The sequence below is a fragment of the Aedes aegypti genome, chromosome 3 (genome assembly GCF_002204515.2).
Source record: "Aedes aegypti strain LVP_AGWG chromosome 3, AaegL5.0 Primary Assembly, whole genome shotgun sequence".
NCBI lineage: Eukaryota > Metazoa > Arthropoda > Insecta > Diptera > Culicidae > Aedes > Aedes aegypti.
Genome location: NC_035109.1, coordinates 273707308 through 273725166, shown reverse-complemented (window position 1 = coordinate 273725166; position 17859 = coordinate 273707308). Strand labels below are relative to the sequence as shown.

Sequence of the window (17859 nt, the reverse complement as noted above, 5' to 3'; positions counted from 1 at the left end):
CCCAGCCGAGTTGACCGAGTAGCTTGCTGACAGCATAATCCAGAAGGCCAAGCCCTAGTTCTGCTCACTGGGGCACCTTTCAACTTGACAACTCTTCCGTTCTCTTGCACTTGCACTTGGAAATTCTAATCTGAACTTCACAGACGGCGGCTGCAGCGGGGTGACCCCTTTTTCGCCCGAGGTCTCTTAGAACCCGTTGGCGAGATCTAGCCGCTTAATTGGTACCGCGAGTTGCTAGTTCTAGCTGTGGCAACTCCTAGTTTTCCTTTCTTCGTCCGAGCGCGCGCGACTACATTAATTATTAGCATTTAAATATTTTACCAATCCAACGGGGTGCTAATCAGGCAGCAACAGTCCGGCACGTGACAATCGTGACTTGGCGGGACACATACACACTAACACACATGCGCATTAACAACCTAGAACTGGTCAACCGTAAACGTACTGGCCGAGGGTTTGCCAATAGTTTGGCGGTAGACGTGAAACGGAAGTGTCACTTTCGCTTTCACGCTAGACGCTGTTGGTAGGCCCTATGGCTCTCATTAACGTTTCAATAATTATTTACGGTTTGCCATTTTTGCACATTGCTACTGAATGCGAGAAGGTTCAACTGGCCAAGCCTCTCGCGAGTAAAGTTGCTGCTTTGTATACTCAATTCGCGATTGCTGTTTTCTTACGCTGTAAGTCGATTTTAGTGGTAAAATAATATTTAACGTAGAGCAAGTCGTAAGTTGACACTCTCTCACTTGACACTCGGACTGTACAGAGGGATAAAAAAAAACCGTACAACTGGCTGTATTGTGGGTATGTTGCTGCACAACACTTACTAAACTTTAATACTGGCCTTAATGGATAATTATAAATTTATTTACATAATTAAGTGCTCTCGCTACACGCTAGGTGAGTGTGACTGTTTCTGTCCTCCGTGTCCGTTTGACGAGGCTGGAGGCTTGCTTGCCTGATGGTGGTTCACAGGTTCACTTCACTTCGACGGTGGAGTCAAGCTCTTGCCTTTTTTTGCTATTTGTTTGTTGATTTTCTGCTTTTTGTGCTGCTCAATATATGAGTGCTGTTCACTATGAGCTTCTGTTAAATTTCAAGTAATCACATTACTCAAACGGTGTTGGACAGATTTTTTGCTACGGTGAAGAGTTTTGATAGAGAGTTTAGCTCACTTAATGGCATTGTTATGCATAAGGCTTCATGGGTTGAAGATTCCAATCAACTGGACGAATTTGGTTAATATCTTGCGTTGATTATGTTGGCATCGTGTTTTTTCTATGGGAATCTGCAAGGAGAAGAAAACAACAAAGTTTATGAATTAATACACTAATTGGCGATGTTTTTACGGTTTTCTTTAGCCATTTTTCATTATATAAAACAAATACCATACTGTTTTCTACATACACTACTTGCCGATGTTTAAAGCTTAGATCTTCTTTTGTAGGAGAAGGGTCGATGAAAAATTTCTAAAACTATTCAAGAGATGCATCTGTTAACGATGCCAATAGCGTTATCAAAAATAAATTGCTCAAAAAACTACCCTTTCATGGGGTCTGTTTATAAACCATGAGATTCTTTAGGGACCAGCGTGACCCCGATGTCTGGACTAGCGTAATAAAAAATCAAATGCATATCGGATTTTTTTTAGCTAGATTGGTCAATATAATATATTGAATATAGCTTATGTTATGTTATATTAGCTGATTAAATTTTAAGTTCGAAGCATGACGATCAAATGATCAAACTAGAAAAATATTAAGCAACAGTCAAAATTTGAGTGCAATCTAAGGGGACTAACGAGCAAGAATTTTATATCAAGAAAAAAAATCAAACATATGATAAAAAATGTTCAAGTTACATTTCCAACCATAGATGGCGTTGTAGTTATTAGTTGATTAACAAATTTATATAGAAGACACTACAACAAACCAATAGTCTTTCCCTTTAGAAACAAAATAGTTATGCCTAGGAAAACTAAGTTTCGGGTTTCCCCCAAAATGGAACGGGCATTAAAACATTAAAAAATTGAGTTAACATGTGTTTTTGGCCTAAACTTGAGCGTTTGGCACTAACATTGGGGCAAAGCTTTAGGACCCTATTGCCCTGTATCTCAGACAACCAGAAGTCGCACAAATAAATGGTGGTGTAAATAACACCATAGCCGTACGACACAGGGAATGGAATCGTTTGATAAACGAGTTTCCTTGCATAAACCGCCATTTTTCGAGTTCATCAGCGCATTTTGTATCGTTCCGTGTACACGTACAAAGTGAGTCGAACAAATCCGTGGAAGCAGTCAAATCAACAATTGTTGTCATAAATTAAATCGCATACCATCACAGGTTAGTTTGCAAGAAAATTAATACACTTGCATTGAGTAAGGTGGGGCAAAAGTTCGACCTTAGTGGTATAATCATAGTTCCCAGGAAAACAATAGCAGTTGAAACAAAACAAATACCATACAGTGAACCTTCATCATATTGGTTATAATTTACCTGATAAAACTTGTGTCAAAATATTTACCCATTTTTAGTTATAACAGTTTCAAAATAGATTGTCTTAAACGAACTTTTGCCCCACCGGTGGGGTAAGAGTTCGAATCTAGTTTGGGGCAAAAGTTCGCTGGTTAAAACACAAAATATCGATACTTTTATGACAGGCATACTTTATAACAGCCGTAAACTTAAGTTTGCCGAAAAATAAACACTATATTTTCATCAAAAAATTGCCCAAAACAGAGTTAATTGTAATATACTCAAAAATAGCAGTTTTTCGTACAACCATGTGGAAATGTAAAATTTTGGTGACAGTTTTCGCACAATCAGGTAAATTTAGCTAAATTTGAAGATAATGTGTGAATTGTAGGCAATTTGCAAATTTTTCCGTGAGTTTATACATGAGTCGAACTTTTACCCCTCTGATTCGAACTTTTGCCCCACTATGGGCTAAAAATTGTTTCCAAGAATTTATGCAAAAATTAATACACCTCAAAGCATCCTTATGATAGGCCTAGAAACGCACTTACATAAAATATTGGAAAAGATTTTATCTTCATTTGATTCCATGCAACGAAAGTTTGACCGACAATTACAATATTCACGTGGAAAAACAACAAATAGCTATAACTTTTCCAAATCTCAATCAATAATATTTGGAGTGAAAGTCTCTTACTTGAATAGAATTCGAACCACCATGACATTTATAAGTTTTGTTTTGGATTGAGCTAGAAATATAGAAATCAAGTTTCTTAACTTGCCCCACTCGAAACCTTGTTGGAATACTCTTATCCAACTCGTGCTGAAAAAATCATCATTTCGCAACTTGTTGCTTAATAGTAGTTAACGCAACAAGTTGCAGAATGATGATTTTTACAGCACGAGTCGTACATATATCCAACGAGGCTTGCCAAGTAGGATAATTACGACGAGTGCTGTAAAAATCGAGTTCTGCAACGAGTTGCGTACAACGTATTTTTGCAATTTTGTAGAAGATCACTTGATGGTATGATAAATAATATCTGGGTGCATTCATCATTATTTTGCAAAATTTGAAAATTGTTATGTAATGATTTATTGCAGTGATGCATTTGGAACAAAACGCGAGCCAAAACGGAACGGAGCAAGTTCAAATTTTGCTCGAGAACGCAGTAGACAGTGAAGTCCCGAGCCGGAGGCCACTGCTGCTCTCAAACGCCCCGTTCAGATCGCAATGCACTACAATGGTATTCAAAGCACAGATTTAGGGTTTTACCTGGAAAAAAATCCTAAATCAATAATTAAACCAATTTAGTTATACATAAATATATTATGTCTTGCTTTGAGCATCTTTTAAACAACTTTAGCACGGTGAGATACCGTGAATTCTGTCAGAACAAACTGCGTTCAATTTTCAAATTTGAAATTTCAAATTTTTGAACTGAAAAATGAACAAGCCTACTTGACGCGTTCAAATGCATCACTGATTTATTGCGTTACTCAAAACAGTTGCAAAATGAACAGCGTTGCGTAATGAACCATTACGTAACTGAAAATAGTTGCGTAATGACCATAACGGCATTGCATACTTTGGTGCAGAAAAGTAGGCCGTTTTATGACAGATTTGTATAAGGAAAAACGGCCTGTTACGATGAGAAATAAAAAAAAAAATCTGACCGGCCTCTCACGACGAGGACCTGGGATCGAATCCCATCTCCGTGATAGCCCTATTTATGATAAAAGAGAATAGTAGTGACGACTTCCTTCTGATGGAAGTAAAGACGTTGGTCCTGAGATGAACTAGCCCAGGGCTAAAAATCTCGTTAATTAAGATAATAAAAAAAACTTGTAATTATCCTTCTGGATAGGATATAGCATGAGACTATCACTTACTTGACCAGAACGCAGCTACCGGTCGAACTTCTACCTCTATTATAACTTTTTTATTTTATATATCACACAAACATACGATCTATTTACCAACGGTGATTAAAGATTATGCGATCATCCCAAGTTTTTTTATTTTTTTTTTTTTTTTTTCAGATAACATTAGGTAACATTGATCGGAATGACTCATCTTGTAAAAAGTTCATATCATCATTTATTGATGGAATATTTCCAAATCATGAATGGTGCTTCTCTTTCTCATATTCATAAGCTAATGAAAGTGAAGATTTTAGCAAAAATTGTGTTTAACTTATGCGTAGATTTGTCAAGTTTTTGAAACAATTGAACCATTGAGTTAAGTTGACACCACCGAAGATTCATGTCTCACATATGTTCTGCAAACGATATTAACAAGGAAGTTTATCGCTAAAAATGGCATCGCCAAATACGACTGTTGAGAATGCATAATTCCCTAAGGCAATTGCCTACCTTTAGGTGTATTCTGTGGGTTGAAATAACTTAAAAAGTAAATGACTTGTAAGCGTTTGGCCTTCATATTCGGCTTTAGGGGGCTTGATTTAGGCAAGTAACGATATTTTCAATATTAGCGAACACCAATGCTAAGGGTGATCAATGTTACCCCATATCAGCTAAATCAAAAAGTTGCTCAAAATATTTTTTTAAACATGCTTAAATCTTTCAAAAAACAAAATACAGTATATAGTCACGAGCTATGAATGGCAGTACTTGTTTTAAAAATATAAAACTGACAACATTTCTATTTTCAAACAAAATATTTAATAAATATTCAAAACTATTATCAATGTTACCCCGGATTACGGTATAATCAAAAATGTACAAGGTCTCTTAAAGACCATCTCCAGTTGATAAGTGAGCAGGCTTTGAAGATCCTCTTTGTGTATTCTGGTTATAGTACTCCAATTCTTGTACTAGGTACAAATAGCTTCCTGCTTAAACAGTACTACACAGTAGCGGTTCCGAGTCCTTAGGCCGAATGCCGTTTGGCCGAATGCCATTTGGCCGAAAGGGTCATTTGCCCGAATGCCCTTTGGCCGAATGCCTTTTGTCCGAAATTGCAAACAAAAGTCAGCTACAATTTTTCATAAAACTTATTCATAGAAAAGGATAAATTATCATTAATAGCCGTTATTAGCTCTTTAGTGTTAGTTCAAGAAACAGTCAGTGCTAAAAGCTGAACATCATAAATTTAAGCTATTATTCACTCCTCTGCTAGCGGTAGGGGAACTGGGGGTAAAATGAACACCCTAAGCAATTTTCATGTTTTCTTGCTTATGGATCTGTCAGATTCTTTTTTTATAGCTCAGAATTGAAGAAGGATGTCTATGCCATGTAACAAGTTGAAATATTGTGATGAAAATAAAATTTTATCAACATTATTATAATTTTGAAAACTTCTTTCCACAGGTAAAATGAACGTATTCTTGGGGGTAAAATGAACATGTTATGGGGGAAATATGAACTTATACTGGGGGTAAAATGAACAGATGCTGGGGGTAAAATGAACACCACTTGAAATTGAACGGGATGCGGGATGATTCTCTTCATCTGGTACATGAACACAGACATTCCAGAATTGATGGAACGTTTAGCCGCGACCATTAGGATGGCTGTCCACGTTTGTACTTGTATTTTCTCTGGAAAACTCTCGGTATCTGAAATAAAATCCGGTAGTATTCGCCCTGCCCCGGTGTTCATATTACCCCCATCTCGAATGGTTCATTTTACCCCCAAAGAATCAACATCTTCAAATCATTTGTTATAAGAATTTAGAAGATGAAAATACTTTCAATCTTTGTCTACTTATCATAAATACTTTAAAGATATAATGTGCTACGCTGTTCAGTAGATTTTTGATGATTTCAGTCATAAAAACCTTAAATTCCACAAGTGAAAAACATCATCTGAGAAAACGGAGACACATACTTTGTTTTTGCTTACTTTTCCAGCTTTTGACAGTTCTAGATCGCGTTAGAGTTGTCGAAATAGTTCCTTAGTCTGAGGATTAAGGATGGTGCTACGTTTTGCATAGATTTATAGCATAATTACCGTAAAACACAGACCTGTTCATTTTACCCACAGTTCCCCTAATAGCCACCAGCAGAGATTTTCGCATCGTGTTTGTAGTCATGTTTTGACAGTAACTAAAACGGTTTAAGACTTTTTCGTCTTTCTGCTGGATCAGGATGCTTCGATCCCTCAATTCATACTAAATCACATATTCGATATTTCTAGCAACCTCAAGTCTTGGCTTTTTCCTCTCATGACGGAGAAACAGTAAGTTTCTTTGATGTAATTATAATAATACTTTTCTCTTGGAAGAATAGCTTATGATCAAAAGAAGGAAAAATTGCTTATGAAAATTTAAGCAAGTGTAATGCATATAATCGTTTCATCAGTACAACTACAAATAACTGCCGATGGTTTAACGAAGGTAAAACTCCCAATTAAAATATAGCCTAAATTATTGCCAATAGTAATTAAACCAGTACAAATAGAAAGAATAGACTATGTTTAAAAGAAGGAAAAATTGCTGATGAAATCATTAAACACATTTGAAATTCTTTCACACCGTTGGTGAACTAGAGACGAATCAACCTCTTGACGCGATGTGTGGAATTCACAACCTCGTCTTGCATTGACAGGAAGATTTTATCATTCTCTTGGAGTTCTTATGTACCGTAAAACGGGGTATCTTTGATAATGCGGGTAACTTTGATAGTGCGTTACCCACCACATACTAAACCAAATATCATAATTTATTTTAATAGGTTGGGAGAAACGAATGCAAAACTAGAGAATATTAGTATGACACTTCATGTAAGAGCTGTTTTCATTTGAATCGAGAACATTTGAGGCTTTATTCACGAATTTTAAAAATTGAAACGATTTTAGCATTATTGAAATATAAGCGTTTCCTGTTCTACGATCACTATTTGATGTAGTTTTGAATAGTTGGTCACTTATCTTTGAAAGCCTAGTTATCATAGAACTCGAATATGGTCTCAAATCTCTTAGCAAATATCATTTTCACAAACTGGGACCATTTTTGTAATCTAAGTCAGAAATTCCCATATATCGTCAAACGCCTAGAGGTATGTAATGCCCTATAAATGTTACGTAATTCATTCAATTTTGTTCGATTTATACTCCATTATCAAAGTTACCCCAAAACAGAAAAGCGACTTTCAATTATACGAAAAATCATATATCCATTCAAAATAAAGTTTTTAGCAATCTATCAACTGCAATCGATAGCTAGGATACCAGTACTTGTTTTTAAAATATAAACTATAATTCTTTGAAACAGCCTGCATAAATATTCAAGTTTTCTTCGAAAAAACTATCAAAGTTACCCCGTTTTAGGGGTTATTTGGCCCCACTTATGAATCCTCCATATCAGCGTTTTAGCAATTTGATTTTTTTGTTCGTGATTCGGCCAAACGGCATTCGGCCAAATGGCCGGACACCCACAGTAGCGTATCTAGGCTGCTATTCAGCTGCCAATGTTTATTGGGTGGTTCATTAGATATTTACGAGATTTCGATACACCTTGCAGCTATTATCAAAACGATTTCAAACAGAGGTATTAGAGGAAAAGCACATATTTCGACCTACAAGAATTCTGTGTCAATTCTACATGCAATCTAGGATATAATCGTATGAATGGGTCGAAAACTAGTGCTGGGTCGGAAATTGGTGCTTTTCCCCTATAACATAAGATTTTTTTTATTTTTGATAGTATATTCCATACGCTTTTCTTCTGATTTTTACAATTTCAATGGAAATATTGTTTTATTATAAGTTGTACAGGGAAAAAAAGTTTAGAAGATTTTTTGAAAGAATCCACCATCATCACAAGCTGTTCTTTAATGTTTTGTTGCTTCTTAAGAACTAGATCAGTTGATATTTACGAGATTTTGATATACGGTGCAACTATTTGTGTCATCTGCTCGAGTAAGTAATTAATTTCTTTCAGTGACAGAGTGGTGAATTAGAGAGAATGATAAAGAAAAGAAGAAATAGGGAAATTCGTAGTACAATGAAATTTTAATGAACCGTTGATCAAAAAGGAAGGGTGCATATCAAATGAACCGTTCATCACCTTTAAACTTATAAAGTAGTAGCAGTTATGAGTGCCAAAAACTTTTTGGGGAATAGACCATTCGGAAAAAACGGGGTATTCAGGGTATTCGCCTAATTCTGCACAATACAATATTCCTATAAAGAACAGCTCGAGGTTAATTGAAGTCCAATTTTCTCGAATTCAAAAATAGTTAAGAATATTGCTTCAAAACTTCATGGGCAAAAATCTCGCAAGAGACATATAATAACAGCGTTAGGCGCCGTCTACAAACTACGTAACGCTCTAGGGGAGGGGGAGTAGGCTCAAGCGTTACGGCTCATACAAAAATAGAAATTTTTCATACAAAAAGCGTTACGGACTGGGGGAGGGGGTCGAAAATTTCCAATTTTAGCGTTACGTAATAAATAGACGCTGTCTTATAATGTCTCCGTTCAATGTACTAGCAGAAATCTTAAATTTGAAGAGCGAGATTGTTGGCGTACTATTAGTTCAATTTAATACTATTGAAGATGTGACTAGGGGCTCAAGTCGACTATTGTGACGACCATCTTTGGATTGCAGAATGCCATGAATTAATTGATCAAAATCGTCAAGGAAAATAATTCTGACGAATGGAACATGCCGGCAAATGGCTTTATGGTAAACGTTAGATTCTGGCAAATATCGCATAGTGATTGAACTTTCAATTAAACAAAATTAAACAAAAATCATAGGGCACGACACAAAAATAACACCGTTATTTGTCAATTCGTCTAAAAAAACAATTCCGGTTCGTTCAATTGTTGATGCAGAATACAATAGATACAAAATTTGCAGTTGGAGTGGAGTGCAATTACAAGGTACAACGTGATATAAAAATATGGTATTACAGTATGGCCCATAAAAAAATGCGAAAATTATTTGAACGTGAATATAGCATCCACAGGCGTTATTTTCATTGTTTTTGATAGTGAATGTAATTTCTGATTATTGTAGTATATTCTGACACAACTTCGCTATCCAGGACATTTTTTGTCATATTTCTCTTATGTCCAAAATAATGTAATAAAGCAAATAAGTTCAAAGGGTTTTTGCGCCCAAAGCTAGAAACAGTGTCTGATTGTCGTATACTCTGGAGCAAGGATGGAAAAAATTGACTCTAGCGACAAGCAACACGGTATTTGAACGGTTTAAGAAGGCCGTCGCTCTTGAAGCAACATGATTTGAAGACCTCACTACGCGCGCGTTCGACCGATAAATCAAGCATCAGATGCACTGTTTGTCGTGGGACAAAGAGTTTATCAGATGTTGTTACAAGTAGCGATCAAACTAATATCATGCCGTCTGCGAGCTGTTATTTTTCTTGGAGCTCATGCCAAAATGATTAAAGATCAATAAACAGCATATCCGAATTTAAATCACTAATAAAAAACGAAAGAATCCTCAAAATAATTAAATTTTGACAATGAATCGCTAGCGCACATGCAGAACGATGCATTATTCGCGGAGCGTAGTTTGTTGTGATAGCTTAACGACAAAAGGTTGATCGTTGTTGCTATGATCTCAGGATGATTGTGCGATATTTGCCAGAAAACCATTCGCCAGAAAACTATTCACCAGAATGACATCCGCCAGAAAGTACCATATGCCAGAAAGCCAATTGCCAGAAAGTACCATTAGCCAGAAAACCATTCGCCAGAATGTTCCATTCCCCAGAATAGACCTTAGTGAGCCAGCTTAGAATATCCGTTTTGAGTATTGTGGTTCTAGTATTCTAATTGTTGGACTAGGTACACATGACTTCCTTACGGTTCATAAAAAATATTTATTTACTTGTACCACCAACAGGCTTCAAAGCTCCAATGATGTCATCTTAAAACTAAACATATTAAACATTGTCATTCTTACGATCTATCAAAAAACGAACTGAATCTTCGTCGAAGTAGTTGGCGAGACAAGTTGAAATCAAAGAGAGCCGCAACTCTATTGAAAAGCCTCTGCAGACCGTAAATAGCGCCAAACATGCTATAATTAGTTCGTTGAAGAGGTAATCTCAGCGTCACGTTATTCCGAAGGGCTCGGGGCTGCACATTTATGTTGACTTGCTCCAACAGGGCAGGACAATCTATGTGTCCTTGCAGAATATCGGCAATAATATCGTTTTCTCGTGCATTCAACGATCAACATCAACATTTGAAGCTTTATAAATATGAATTGAAAAGACAGCACTTAATCCTTTGGGACCGTGGAACTAGAAAGAAGAAAACATAGAATAGAATCACAATTCCATTCATTGGAAGCTGTTTCACTATGCATGAAAGATACTGCTTACTCGATTCGATATTCAGAATGACGGATAATAAAGCAATGTTTTTTTTAAATATATGTAGTCCCAGTAAAATGGTATTATGGTTTGGAAGACTTCACAAGAGATTCGCCCTTCTTTTCAACCTAAGTTGTTCTTCAAAGTTTTGTGGCTTCTCATGGACGAATTTACGAGATTTTTATATGCGTTGCAACTATTGTTATTCAAATGTTATAGCATGAGCTTGTTATTTTATAATAAGTAAATTCCATATGATTTTCTTTCCGAATTTTTCAGTTTAAATTAAATATTTTTCTATTCTAATATTATTAAGTTTTAAAGGGGATTTTGATTTGGAATATTTCACAAGTGGTTCTCTCTTCTTTTCACCATAAGCTGTTCTTTAAAGTTTTGTTGTGTCTTAAGGGCTAGTTCATTGGATATTTACAAGATTTCGATATACGTTGCAACTAATTGTGCCGTCTGTTCTATGAAGTAATTAATGCCTCCACTCGAAAACCAAAGTTACATTTACAACTTTCAGGAACATCATGACAAATAAGACAGTTGAAAAATTAATAAGATCATCCTATATATGAAGAATGGAGAATTCTGATTTGCCCCAAACCATATCAAGTAGCGATAGACAATGACACTTTTTTGAATACTTTTTCATGTACTGAAATGTAAGTGACCATTATCACTAAAAAATGTTTGGTTTATTTTCACCCGAATGTTGTACCCCCGAATATCATTTCCCCGAACGCCAGTTATCCGAATGACACTATTCCCCGCAATCTATTCTCCCGAATGACCCAAAATTGTGGTACTAGGATAGAATCACCCACTTATACTTAAACTTAAAAGTGGCGATAAACAGGCAACTTTATCGAAGTTCTGGGACCCGGATCGTTTTTTCGGATTCTACGCCCGTGTTCAAACCGAAACGGGCAAAATTCTGTATGTTGACTTATGCTGCCTATGCTGTGGGCAAGTTAAGGAGAAAACGGAACACAGTTAACTCCTTGAAAAAGGCACAATAAATGTGTCCGAAACGTCGGATGAAAACTTAAAATCCGTTTTTGAGCATAATAGACTGAAGGCCATAACCTACAACATAGACGTACCTGTCACATTAAAAATCCTATTTAAACTACTTAGTTGAGAAACAGGCTCCACCCAAAGAGAACGTGATACCGAGAAAAAGAAGAACATTTGCGTCAATATCTTGTCAGCCGAAAATTGAACACATTAGCATTTATTCAATGACCAGAAAGTTGACCATAGCTATTTATCCTGCGACCAATTAAGGAATGCTTCCGAACTTTGTAATAGGGCTCTGCACAGAAATCAGTCTCACTCTTTCACTCCTTCATAAATTTAGTAAACAACTAGGCCAGTATACGTCAAAACCTCATACAAAATCAAACCAGTGCAGAGCCCCATAGGTAGGGTAAACTAAAAAGCAGTGTTGATAGGCTCACAATCAAATCTTAATCGTTCAGCTCTTCCACAAGAGCAAACTCATTTGATACCTGCTCCGCAAAACTCACGCATGAGAAAATGATGCAAAATCACTTGCTCACGCACTTGCCATCAAAAAATCTCAAGCATGAGAAATGAGAATTTGAAATTTTTGCAACGCTGCTGTGGAGGCTAGATATCCTATTCTAAATGCGGCTGTATATCTATATTATAACGCGATTTCTGCACCAGCTGCCTCAAAAGTACTCAAAATTTCGTTCTTCCAATGGTATGTCTCATGGAGCATTTAAAAATGTTAGTTAGTTGAGCACATGTACTAAAGTAAGGGTTATTGAAATCGGAAAAAATATAATATCATTTTATTTTGATACCATTCAAGTCTCAATTTGAATACAAACACTATTTTTATTTCTGGCGATACTTGATCCCTGTTTTAACTATGTGCACCAAAGCCAAGCAAAGTGATTATTTTATAACAAGTTCTTTCGTCAGAGATATCTCTATTCTGAGAAATTGAAAGTTCCTTTTATAATTTTATAGCGCCAAAACTGTAGACTATCTAAGGGATCAAGTGTGGGCTTTGAGGCCGTGTGGTTAGTGTTACATAGCATTTAGCTGCTTCGCTTAGCTTAGCTTAGCTTAGACTGACTACACATATCAATGGTTGCTATTCCGTGATTGACCGAAGTCAGTGAAAATGCACAAAGAATCAACTAGAAGTTTGACTGGGATTGGCCATAATCTTCTTCAGTGTGCATAATTCAGTGCCTCTATTTATACAGGGTCAATAACGGCGCCGGCCACGTCCTTGCAGTCAGGTGGGATTGAGGGAAGGAATGTTAGTGTGTAACCTTTGCTATTTGGAGACCGTGTTTGCCTCTGCATCTCCACAAAGGTTACTGGGAGGGATATTTGTTAATGGGGAGGGTCGTTGGGTCACAGGATTCACTTTGATAAGCGATTAGACCATGATAAATAATTATTTGTGAGATATAAACATGATTATGCCGACACTTGAGGTGACGAACCATTCAAAGTTTGTTGAACAAATACCTAAATGTTACATTCCTAACACTCCTATTCTTATGCCGACACTTACAGTGACGAACCATCCAAAGTTTGTTGAATAAAGTGAACCTTTCGGAAGTCTACACTTGTAGTGTCGAACCATTCAAAGTTTTTTTTAATTACAAAAATAAAGGTAAAAAGAAAGGGGTGTTTTGAAAAAAAAAAAGTTAAATATTAATAATTCATGAATCAGAGTTTATGTCGACACTCACAGTGACGAACCATTCATAGTTTGTTGAAAAATCATATATACATATAAGGACTAATCGAACGCGGCACTTTTTCACTTTACTCGTCCGACGCGCCACATATTTGATCCTGTCCTCATCGCTCGCCCCCGCAGGAGCAAGCGTCAAGGTCGAAGGATCAAACACTTCTAACGAACCAATCACTTTTTCACTCCTAGCAACCGACGCGCGACATGTTTGATCCTGCCCTCATTGCTCACCCCCGCAGGAGCAAGCGTCAAGGTCGAAGGATCAAACACTACTAACGAACCGATCACTTTTTCACTGCTTCACTACCGACGCGCGACATGTTTGATCCTGCCCTCATCGCTCGCCCCCGCAGGAGCAAGCGTCAAGGTCGAAGGATCAAACACTACTAACGGACCGCGCACTTTTTCACTCCTAGCAACCAACGCGCGACATGTTTGATCCTGCCCTCATCGCTCGCCCCCGCAGGAGCAAGCGTCAAGGTCGAAGGATCAAACACTACTAACGAACCGATCACTTTTTCACTGCTTCACTACCGACGCGCGACATGTTTGATCCTGCCCTCATCGCTCGCCCCCGCAGGAGCAAGCGTCAAGGTCGAAGGATCAAACACTACTAACGGACCGCGCACTTTTTCACTCCTAGCAACCAACGCGCGACATGTTTGATCCTGCCCTCATCGCTCGCCCCCGCAGGAGCAAGCGTCAAGGTCGAAGGATCAAACACTACTAACGAACCGATCACTTTTTCACTGCTTCACTACCGACGCGCGACATGTTTGATCCTGCCCTCATCGCTCGCCCCCGCAGGAGCAAGCGTCAAGGTCGAAGGATCAAACACTACTAACGGACCGCGCACTTTTTCACTCCTAGCAACCAACGCGCGACATGTTTGATCCTGCCCTCATCGCTCGCCCCCGCAGGAGCAAGCGTCAAGGTCGAAGGATCAAACACTACTAACGAACCGATCACTTTTTCACTGCTTCACTACCGACGCGCGACATGTTTGATCCTGCCCTCATCGCTCGCCCCCGCAGGAGCAAGCGTCAAGGTCGAAGGATCAAACACTACTAACGGACCGCGCACTTTTTCACTCCTAGCAACCAACGCGCGACATGTTTGATCCTGCCCTCATCGCTCGCCCCCGCAGGAGCAAGCGTCAAGGTCGAAGGATCAAACACTACTAACGAACCGATCACTTTTTCACTGCTTCACTACCGACGCGCGACATGTTTGATCCTGCCCTCATCGCTCGCCCCCGCAGGAGCAAGCGTCAAGGTCGAAGGATCAAACACTACTAACGGACCGCGCACTTTTTCACTCCTAGCAACCAACGCGCGACATGTTTGATCCTGCCCTCATCGCTCGCCCCCGCAGGAGCAAGCGTCAAGGTCGAAGGATCAAACACTACTCTACATAGCATTTAGCTGCTTCGAGTCAAAAAATAACGGTGCGTTTCCCGCTCTAGTCTGGAAAAAAATCGTCAGGAATTTCGACTGTGCAACTGTTGCATGCTAGTCTGTTTTCTAGTGTGGTGCTTCTTTCAAAGGACAAATCGTCCACTGAAAGCATTACCATGTCGGTGTCTTTTTTCAAGTGTCCCCAGTTCATATCTTACATAATGAATAAAGTCACATCTGATATGAGGAAATTTCAAGTTTTGCGTTCAATTTAATGATTTAACTTAATTAAATTTCCAAGTTCTGAAAATTTCAGACAGTTTGATAAAACATACGCAAAGTTATTTACATTTTTGTAAGATTCTGTTGATTTTTTTGGAGTAAATACAAACAAGGGGCGGTCCATTTATTACGTAAGGCAATTTTCGGGATTTTTTGACCCACCCCCCTCCCACCATGGTAAGATTTTTTGTATGAAAATTAAAAATAAATTGTATGCCGCGTAAGAAATCTCAAACCACCCCCTCCCCCCCCATAAACCCTTATGTAATTAATGGATCGCCCCCAAACTGTCCCTAAAATAGCATTATGTACACAATTTTAAGGATTCCAGCTCTGACATTGTCTTTCGTATAGACTATGTATTGCACAACATTACCTTGAATAAAATTGTTTTAGGTTCAGAGAAAATACAGTAGGACCGAGGCTGCAGTAGAAAGTTCTATGGTTCCTGCTTATTAAAAAAAAAAAACACGTTCTTTCTCACCTGTATATCATCATATCCTTTCCATTCTGCGTACGCTGCCTCTCGCGCATTCAGCACATCATCCGTCGGTGCCACACAGCTGACCGAAATGCAACTGTTCGCTTCGCCCCTTCACAGGATGCCGCCGACAACAACGACGGTGGCGCTTCCGAAACCTTGCGTGCGTCAAAACATTCAAACTCAACAAAGTAACGTACTAGGTACAATGTCAGCACGTTAACACTCAATGCGTTCGCCGTCCAAACGGTAGCAGTTCGGCATGGATGGATACACACAGTAGTAACTACAAGCTTTCCCCGGCTTAGTTCGGCTCAGACAATACGGCAGCCCAACGCCAGGTCGTCGAGAACTTGAGAGAGAAAAATGGCTCTTAAACACTGCACTTGAATGGGTCTGCACTAAATGCAGCACTAACCGGCTGGTAGTAGATTATTGTTATTAACTGCACTGAACCTCAACTGGAGTACTCCGGAGCTTTTACCTTGGCCAGATCGGTAAACACAGTCCGGCAAAGGGTCTGCTGCTGCTTCAACCTCCAAATGCCGAATTGTTCGGAGATTTTCTCACACAACGTGCTTGTTGCCGCCGGTAGACTGCTTTACGGTGCGCCGATAGATTTGTTCGCGCTCTTGCTTGTGCTTGTATATGGTTTTTAGGTAAACATACTTGTACCAATTTTTCAATTATGCATCACAACACTGACTTATTGGCTGGGCCGGGTCCCCGAGAATTGTAAGGGAGATATACGGCGAGGGCAAATATAACACACTGACACTGGGACAGGCAACGGCAGCAGCTACAACAACAAGATCCAACAATATAACAGAAGTCGGCGCGCAAATTGATCTAATTGAAACGATAATAACAGTAATCAGAATCCATAGTACACATAAACGCGGACACTTGGCATGGCTTGGTTCAGCTCAGTGGGTCGTTCCCTCTCCACACGGGGTAATTTATTTCCGCTAGGCGGAGTCACTTCACAATCACACTCTGGGCTTGGGAGGAATTTCTTCGCAAATCCCGCAAACAGCTTTGTTTACATTCCACGGAACAAGTTGTCACTCTGGCCAAACCGGCTTACACAGTTCAAAACTGTTTTCAGGTTCTCTCGTTGGATCTAGGTCCTCGAAAGAGAACAGCTGACTTCTATTCAAGGCTTTAGCTATGTGCCGGCCGAGGTAATATACATTAGGAAACGCTAGAAGCCTTTTAGAGATTCGAATAAAGAGAGCACTGGGTGGCGAAAAGTAAAATAAAAGCGGAAAAAGTGCGAAAGCGCGCCAATATAGCAGAGAGAGAGAAACACGTCCTGCCGTCACGCGGGACAGCTCAATACTGAAAATGAAATTCATAATAAACAAGCAACAAGCACGAGCAAACCCACCGAGCCTGGCCAAGTACCAGTCAGTACAAACACCAGACATGGGGAGCAACAGAAAGGTACACAGACGTAGCGCGAAAAACCACCAGCCTGCAGAATGTCTCTCTATAGAGCCACCGAAGCTCCCCAGCCAGTCAGCCAGCAGCCGCCACAGTAAACATAAGCAAAAGCTTCATGAGCATGAGCCACCCAGCCTGCCGCCGACCAGCTGTAGCATAGAGGCAACACCAACCAACCACCCTCTCGCGCACTTAGTTGCTCGCTCGTTTACTTTAAGCCCTGTTCAAGCGGGTGCGAGCGTCTCGGTGCGACATAGAAAGAACTACACTTATATATCTCTTTACGCAGCATCTATTAACGTACATTCCATGAACGTAAATTCCATTTACGTGATTCTAAATAAATGGAATGTGTGTTTATTTCAGACAATTTTTTATTCGTTAAGCACTTACTTATGAATGTTTTGTCAATTCGAAACATTGAAGCTTGTGCAAAACCAAAGATGATCTAAGATGAGCAATTCTCACTGAAACCAGGCCACCACCGGCACTCTTCGTTAGAATTCCAAATTATGTCAATGATCGCTAGTATATGCTAAAACTAAAAGGAGGTCCTTTCAGTTTTCTCAAATTGGTGGACCCCTCGTACACCATCTAGCTAAACAGTTTGCGAAAAAGACATTTTTTTGATAAATCTCGTGGTACCGTCGTTGGGGGTGACAATGGGTCAAAAAGGGATACGTACGATTTATTTATGGAATAACTATCG

At 38.9% G+C, this 17859-nt stretch overlaps 1 long non-coding RNA gene across 1 annotated transcript; it reads right to left on the bottom strand.

The window, feature by feature from the left end:
• Positions 1–1012: 1012 nt before the first annotated feature.
• LOC110677831 lies at positions 1013–17047 on the bottom strand. Its single transcript, XR_002501222.1, has 2 exons — positions 15708–17047; positions 1013–1288 (listed from the first exon to the last, which is right to left on the bottom strand). It is a non-coding gene; the product is annotated as an uncharacterized LOC110677831 (long non-coding RNA).
• Between the last annotated feature and the right edge of the window lie 812 nt (positions 17048–17859).